Source organism: Eulemur rufifrons, chromosome 30 (assembly GCF_041146395.1).
Source record: "Eulemur rufifrons isolate Redbay chromosome 30, OSU_ERuf_1, whole genome shotgun sequence".
NCBI classification, from domain to species: Eukaryota; Metazoa; Chordata; class Mammalia; order Primates; family Lemuridae; genus Eulemur; species Eulemur rufifrons.
The window spans coordinates 16546921-16554907 of NC_091012.1; the positions used below are offsets into that span (position 1 = coordinate 16546921).

Below are 7987 nucleotides of genomic sequence, written 5' to 3' on the forward strand. Positions count from 1 at the left end.
GCACACATATGTATCTACGTGTGCATGTGTGTAGATAGATAAAGCATTTCAAATTGGAGTGGGGATGAAGAGACCCCATTCTCTACCAATTTCTCTGTAAGTGAAATCATAGAATCATTGACTGACAGGGCGAGATGGGGTCTTAGAAATATCCAGTGGGATGACTTTAAGTTTATAGTGTTGTTTGTTGCAACACCATTCAAAGTAGCCAAAATAATGGGATCAGCCAAAATGCCCATCAAAGGATAAACAGATAAAATGTGCAGAGCACTAAACACAAATGGAAACATGTAATTGCTGAATGTTATAAACTCCTACTCTAGGCTTGGCTGGAGATAGGTGCTCTGCACATGTCACTTATCCTTACAACTCTCTTCTGAAGAAAGTACTGCTAGAGTGACCATGTGACAATAAGGAAACTGAGGTCATATTGTTAGCAAGTGGTGCACTTGGCAGTCCCACAAGTAAAACCGAGAAGCCTGAATTATTCTGGCGAAGCACGTGTGGGACTGGACAGGCCTACCCGACATGCTCTGCTCTGTACACACACCTCTGGCTTTTCCACTACCCCCGGAAGATTCCCAGACCCAATTGCAAAATCGGTTCTTTAAACTGAAGATGAGGCCCAGAGTCCTTCAGGGATCCAGCCAGCAGTAGGTAGTGGCAAAGGACAGAGACACCATGGACCTGCGGCTCCTCGGCAGACTGCTGTCTACGCAGGGAGTAGCCAAGTGGGCCCTCTCTTGGGAGAAGGGGAGCTTTACCCGAGAGAAGCCAGAGCAGATGCTGATGAAATCCCCGAGGTTCTGTGATTCTCTGACAAGGGAGGCGAGGTCTTCACTTCCCTGCCTTTTCTGAATCCTCTTCAAATTGTAGCAGAGTGCAGACACTAAGACACATAATTTATCACCACTATATTCTTCTTCCTAAAATGTTCTCATCATCTAATCACATCACGACTCAAGAATGCAGAGGTGTCACTCTCAGCCTGCAGAAAGGCTGCTCCAGTTGCCCTAGGAGCCCTCTGCTTCCTCGGAGACAACCTGGGCGTCACGGAAGAGGAGTGAAGGTTAGGGCACAGGTGACCAGGGAGATCTGGGTTCCCCTGCCCTCTGTTAAATTTGTATTTATTAATTTTTAAATTCCCATACAGTAAAATTCACTTGTTGGGTGCATAGTTCTAGATTTGACCAATGCAGGGGATTGGGTAACCACTATCACAATCAAACGCAGAGCAGCTCCTTCACCCCCAGTGACCTGGGTGCCACCCTTGGCCCTTCCCTGCTCAGTGGTCCTAGGTCTTTTGGCCTTTTCCAGAATGTCAGGTAACTGAAACCACACAGAATGAAGTCTGTGAGTCCAGCTGCTTTCAGCGGGCATAAGCATCTGAAATTCATACATTCTGTTGCGTTAATCAACAGTGTGGTCCTTTTTACTGCCGAGAGGTAATTCTGTCGATGGAGGAGCCACAGTTTGTTTATCCGTCCACCCACTGAGGACTTCGGTTTAATCAGTTTGCAGTTTTAGGCAATTATGAATAAAGCCACTATAAATATTTACATACTTTACAAATGTAAGCACAGTTTCCTTGTTTATTTTATTTTTTTTTAACTTGGGTATATTCCTAGCTGGGATTACTGATTTGGTAAATGAATGTTTACCTTTCTAAGAAACTGTCAAACTTTTTGAAAGTGGCTGCACCACTCTGCATTGCTGCCTGCGATGTACAAGTTTCAGCTCTACACACTCACCAGGACGTGGTATTTCCGATATTTAACTTTACCTACTTGTAGCTACATCACCTTGTAACAGAATTGGCATTTCCCAATTCCTTGTAATGCTCAGCATCTTTTCACGTGCCTTTTGCCATCAGTATATCTTCTTTGACGAAGTGTCATTCAAGTCTTTTGCTCATTTATTTTTAGAGAGGTTTTAGATTCACAGCAAAATTGAGTGGAAGGTATAGAATTTCTCATATACCCTTTCCTCATATATCTAAAAATTTCAAAATTTTACATGTTATGCTTACCTCTATGATATAGTTTGCATTTATTTTTATATCTTTGCATACAGTTTTCTGATTATTGTAGCATCATTTTTGAAAGGATTATCCATTCTCCATTGATTTGTTTTTGTTCCTTCCCCCAACCCCACATGGAGCCTGTAGCCCACACCTCCTTTGGTCTGTAGCTCTCTTCATCATCCCATAGGAACTGATAAATCTTTTTGGTATATTCTCTCCCATTTCTCAATGAACATTCAACTACCCCCGCTTATGGAGTATTCATCCCATTCTATATCCTTCCCCATCCTAAGTGAAGGAGCCAGGGAAGGGCCTCATTGTTCCTTCCTCCCACTCATTAAGGTAGCTGATAGTCTGGATAGTTCACACCCAAATATTTGAGGATTTCTTATTTAAATTTAAAATAGAAGTTGCCATAGGAGACTCTATATGGTATTCTTAATACAGGTTTTCTCTTGCCTTGATGAAAGCTTTTTTTTTTTCCTTCCAACTATAATTCAAACACAAAGAAAGAAATTTGGGGGCTGCTTAAAATAACTGAAAAGTGTGAAATGTTATTGCCAGAGCTGCAGAATTTTTTTAAAATATGAAGTAATTTACCCATGGATTTGTGATTTCTTTAAAATTCTAACTTTGACACAGATATATCTTCAGTGACTTAAGACTTCATTTTCCTGCTCTAAAGGAGAGATGGTGTAAAGGTTTGGGAGTTAAAATGCCAGACCCTGCATGTAAAAGACTGTTTCCATGGCGCCCCTCCTCCGGCCTCCAGTAGAATCCTGTTCAAAGATAAGAATGTTGAGGTAAAAGTTCTTAAGACTATAAACCACTGGGAGGAGGGAGATGGGAGGGGGAAAAGGAAGAAATATTTGAGGGTTTTTTTTACTTTTTTTTAATTTCAGCATATTATGGGGGTACAAAAGTTCAGGTTATGTATATTGCCCATGCCACCCCCACCCCGCTGAGTCAGAGCTTCAAGCATGTCCATTCCCCAGACAGTGCACATCACACTCATTATATAGGTATACACCCATCCCCTCCCCACCCCCACATCTGCCCGACACCCAATTAGTGTTATTCCCAAATGTGTACTTGAGTTTTTACTTCTAGAATTTTGAAAAGAGATGAATCTAGGTAAAAATAATTTAGGATAACAAGGTGGTTTGTGAATAAAAACTAAGTGCTTTGAAATAGAAAACATTGTATCACAAAGATGTTTACATGTGGCTGGCTTACTTTTTCATTTAAATGCCAGTGGCTTCATTGCTATAGAGGAAAAGCCTTAGAGCTCTTCTACTGAAACTATGGTTAGACTCTTAATTCGCTTAAAAGTTAGAATAATTAAGCCTCATGACATGAGGGATGTGCCTTTGCAATTGGGAAGTGCTGTACTCACTTTTCAGAATATTCAAAAACTGCAAAAGAAGGAACAAATATATTATGTGAATTAATTGATTGTACCTTTATACACAAAGCATGTAAGTACTTGTGAAAATTTTTGCTCTGCTTGGTGGTTTAAAATAAGCCTGTGAGTGATTTTACAAAACAGTTAGTAGATGGGTAGCATAGGATGAGAGTCCAAAATAGTCTTTTTACATCATTCTTTAGGATGTATAACACATTTTCATGTACACCTTATTTGGCCCTTCCAAATACAAATAAAGCCTGTGTATATTCTCTCTATATTTCTGATGAAGAAACAAGGACTTAAAGATCTGAAATGACTGTGTAAGACAGCTACTGAACCACACAAAAGTTCTAAGTCCTCAGACTGGCATGGAGGTGGCAGATATGCCAAATTTGGTTCTTAAAAAACTTTAAAAGCTGAGGAATGCATCGTATTAATATTTTACCCAGCTATTTTTTAAAAAAAATTTAGAGATAGATTTTGCTATCTTTCTCCACCTGGCCATGAACTCCTAGCCTCAAGCAATCCTCCCTCTACAGCCTCAAAAAATGATGGGACTACAGGTATGAACCACCATGCCTGCCTTGCATTGTTAGAAAGTACTTAAGTGTATAGCAATGGACTTGTGAAATAAACTGGTACATCCACACAAAGGAGTTCTATGAGCTATAAAAATAATAATATCTCTCTTTACTGCTATGGAGTCATCACTAGGATGTTATATGTAAAAGCAAGAGGGAGAACATACATTAACTTACATGAAAGAAAGCAGGGGAAATATGTGTTTGTTTATTTTAAAAAAAACACTGAAAGGAATTTTTGTGTGTGTGTGTGTGTGTGTGTGTGTGTGTGTGAGACTGTTTTTCTCTCAACTTTAGTAGGTAGCCAAAGTGAATATTTGCCCAAGATATTGTTTTGGTATGGGTTTTCCAATGAATGTCAAGTATTTACTTTTTGCTTTTGAGTTAGTGAAACCTTTGTTTTTTAGTTTATTGTGCATTATATAGTATATATATTGCTCTTGCATTTCATTCACTCCTCACAATGTTTTGATTTAGGTAGTGGAGAAATTATACCTGTTTTATATATGAGAAGACAGGCTTTGAGAAGTATAAATTGAGTTTCCAAGATTTTAAATAAGACTTGGTAGATCAAGAATGTAATTTCCAGACACATTGAATATAGGAACAAAATTAATAGAATGACTTATATGGGCCTCTTTGGATATTACATTTTTTCTCACCCTTTTTTAGTGTACTAAAGTAATTAAGCTTTAGGGTTAAAACAGTAACATTAGATAATAAATGAAACAGAGGTACCAGTAACACAGAAATGTTCTTAAAAGTCTAAGAAATGGAGTTAAGTGCTCTTAAGGAATATATGAAGGAAGAAAGGCATACTACAGTATATGAATTGTCACAGCTGAGTCACAGTCACTAAAATAAATTGAGGATTAAAAAAGTTAAGGCAAGACTTAGAGTTGATGCAGAGACAGATAAAAAATTGAGAGACTTAAAATATTTGTGTTATGGGCCATAAAACTAATACAATGTGCAGTATAGGGATGACAGAGCAGGTCAGTAAATGCAATGAGCCTTTACATAAATGGGTGCCGAGCTGTTGGCCCAGAAACTGCTTCTATTTAATTGGGATATACTGCAATCAATGTTGAACTCAATCTCTTTCTCTGAAATGTACTGGTTCTTTGATTAATTTCTTGGTTACTGCCCTCTCCCTTTAATATTTTGCAAGGAAAATTATTTCTCGATAGTTTACAATTGTATAATTTTAACACTGTGAGCCTTTAATAATGCATTTCATTTATTCTAAGTTACATGTATTTTTACATTTTAACATCTGTGCAATTGAGATGGATCTTACAACTAGTAGAATCTTAGAGGAAAAGCAGTATTCAACATTAGTGAGGGGTCTTATGGACTTTTTCCTCTGAGGGATGTTTACCTTAATTAATTAGTTTATTGTTTCCTCTCATGACAACTTTTATTATCCCATATGATGGCAAAGTTTGTCTTATGGAAATTCAATAATCTGTTTTGTAGTCTCACTTAAATAGGAGATTATCCCACTTTGGTGACCTGCAGGCATAGGTAGGATCAAAATTTTTTAGAAGCTGTTCTATGACCTGCTCCAGAAGATAATTTTGATGAATCCCCAAATTAACCATGCTGTGGGAAGAAAAACATGGGAGTTTAGCTTTGGATATTGAGGGCAAAATGAAAAACCTCACTTTCTGTTATGACAGTGTTCCTGTAGATTAGAAAATTAAACTTTTTATGCAGCCCTCTTAAATCTGCCATGATGAATATCCCAGATACATCACAGATAAATAAATGAGTTCATTTATTGAATGGAGTTAAAATTAGCCTTTGATTATCTAAAGAATGCTTGCCAAAAACCACTGTTTATTTTACTATATTTGATATATTGAGCTGGTGTCTGACAGTAATTGGCCACAGCATCACTTGCTACTTGAGACTGATCCTGAAATGTGCTCGTCATATCAGCATAGAGGAGGGTGATAGTGTTCCTATTTGATAAGTACAAGGAGGAGGTCATGTAGATGATTCATCTACTGGTTGCATCAGATTATTCAGGTACAAGTTAAAAAAAAAAGAAGTTGCCTAGCCTAGTTTTAGTCCACATGTATGGAAAGATTCAACCATGGTGCATTTCTCAGTAGAATTTTTATATTGTTGCCAACATATTTCTTCATATTTATTACTACACACTTCTTTCAAGACTGCTAAAAGTGATTAAAATTAATGTGTACCTATTTTTTAGACAGAATCTCACTCTATCTTCCAGGCTGGAGTGCAGTGTTGTAATCATAGCTCACTGCAGCCTTGAACTTATGGGCTCAGATGATTCTCTTGTATCAGCCTCCAAAAGTGCTGGATTACAGGCATGAGCCCTTATGCCTGTAATCACAATGTGTAGCTGTTTTTAAAAGCATCTTTTTCATTCTTCTAAATTATCACGTCTTTTTCCTCTACAGATTTAACTTTGGAATCAAATCCAGCTGACTATCCAAGGGCAGGAGCAATTTTTCTGAGCAAATCTAAAATGGATGGTAAGACAATATTTTTTTCCTCCAAGAAAAGACTAAAAACTGTTTCTGTTTTATGGAATGCCTTATAAAAAGTACTTAGAAGAACTCATAATTACTTTAAAATTTTCAACTTTTCATTTGTTCACCTGTCATTTTGACATTTGATACACTTGCCTCTAGTTGTCACTGTTTCACTGAGAACATCTAGACTTTCTGTTTATACAATTTGCCACCTCTTTATGAACACAATAGGCCCCATGAATTAGAAGTGGTCATAGATTTATCCCCATCTCTCCATATTTCTTTACCCTTCTTGCCCTGCTCCAAAGAACACACTTTAAAGATGAACGATGGGATTTAGCCTGCAGTTAGGTTTTTATTTGAGCAAATGAAAAAAAACTCAGTTGTTTAAATGTGGGGATTGAACTATGATTTTGGCCCCTTTTAATACAGTGATCTAACCAGATGATCCTGTGACATCCACATCTGTCCTGCTCAGAAATTTACGCTATTCGAAACCTTTTCATCCTAATGTAATATAAACATGCGCTGAGGTATTTCCCAGAGGTTGGCCTCAGCAAGTGAAACTACTGCCAATTTTCCAATCCTGCTTGTTTTAGGATGAGAATCAGAACCCTAGGATTGTTCTGCACTCCTGCCTATTTACCTTAATGTTATGTTAAATCTTAGTTTATTTGCTAAAAGGCCATCTACAACCAGGTTTTTCAGTTGATCTCAACAGCAAGAATACAAGAAGTGAGGGTTGTATTACATAAGAATATTAGAAGTCGGCCTCTCCCAGGGGTCATAGGAGCTGCAGCGGCTCTAACACAGACCAAACTGGCTCCAGCCTCCTCCACTTTGTCCCCAGGCCCAGAGACCCTGGTCCCGGCTCCCACAGCGCCGCCCACTGGTGCCGCCCCGCTGCAGAGAACAAGACCAGCCCCGCAGGGCCAGCAGGGGGACCCGGGGCTGGAGCCACGGCTGGGGACACCAGGTCCTTGGCTTCGCGGGCGGGACCAGCCCAGCGGGGCGGCTCAGGTGTGGGCGGGCAGCGCGCGGTTTACCTACTGCGGAGCGTGGCGGCCGAGACACGAAGCCTGCGGTGTCCAGCCCGCCTCTGCTGGACTTCTTAATGCAGCGGGAGGATTACTCACCCAGGGTCCCTGATGCAGTGACTGGTTACTACCTGAACCCTGCTGGCTTTGAGGCCTCAGACCCACACATAATTCGGCTCATCTCCCTAGCTGCCCAGAAATTCATCCCAGATATTGCCAACGATGCCCTACAGCACTGCAAAATAAAGGGCACAGCCTCCGGCAGCTCCCGGAGCAAGAGCAAGGACCGCAAGTCCACTCTAACCGCAGAGGACCTGGCCCTGCCCTCAGCGAGTATGGCATCTATGCGAAGAAGCCCCACTACTTCACCTGAGCCACCTGACCTAATTGTGCTTGTCTATCCCATGTCCCCACACCAGCCTGTTTTC

At 39.8% G+C, this 7987-nt stretch overlaps 1 pseudogene; it reads left to right on the forward strand.

The window, feature by feature from the left end:
• Positions 1 to 681: 681 nt before the first annotated feature.
• Positions 682 to 7932, forward strand: LOC138378795 (transcription initiation factor TFIID subunit 10 pseudogene; annotated as a pseudogene).
• Positions 7933 to 7987: the final 55 nt, after the last annotated feature.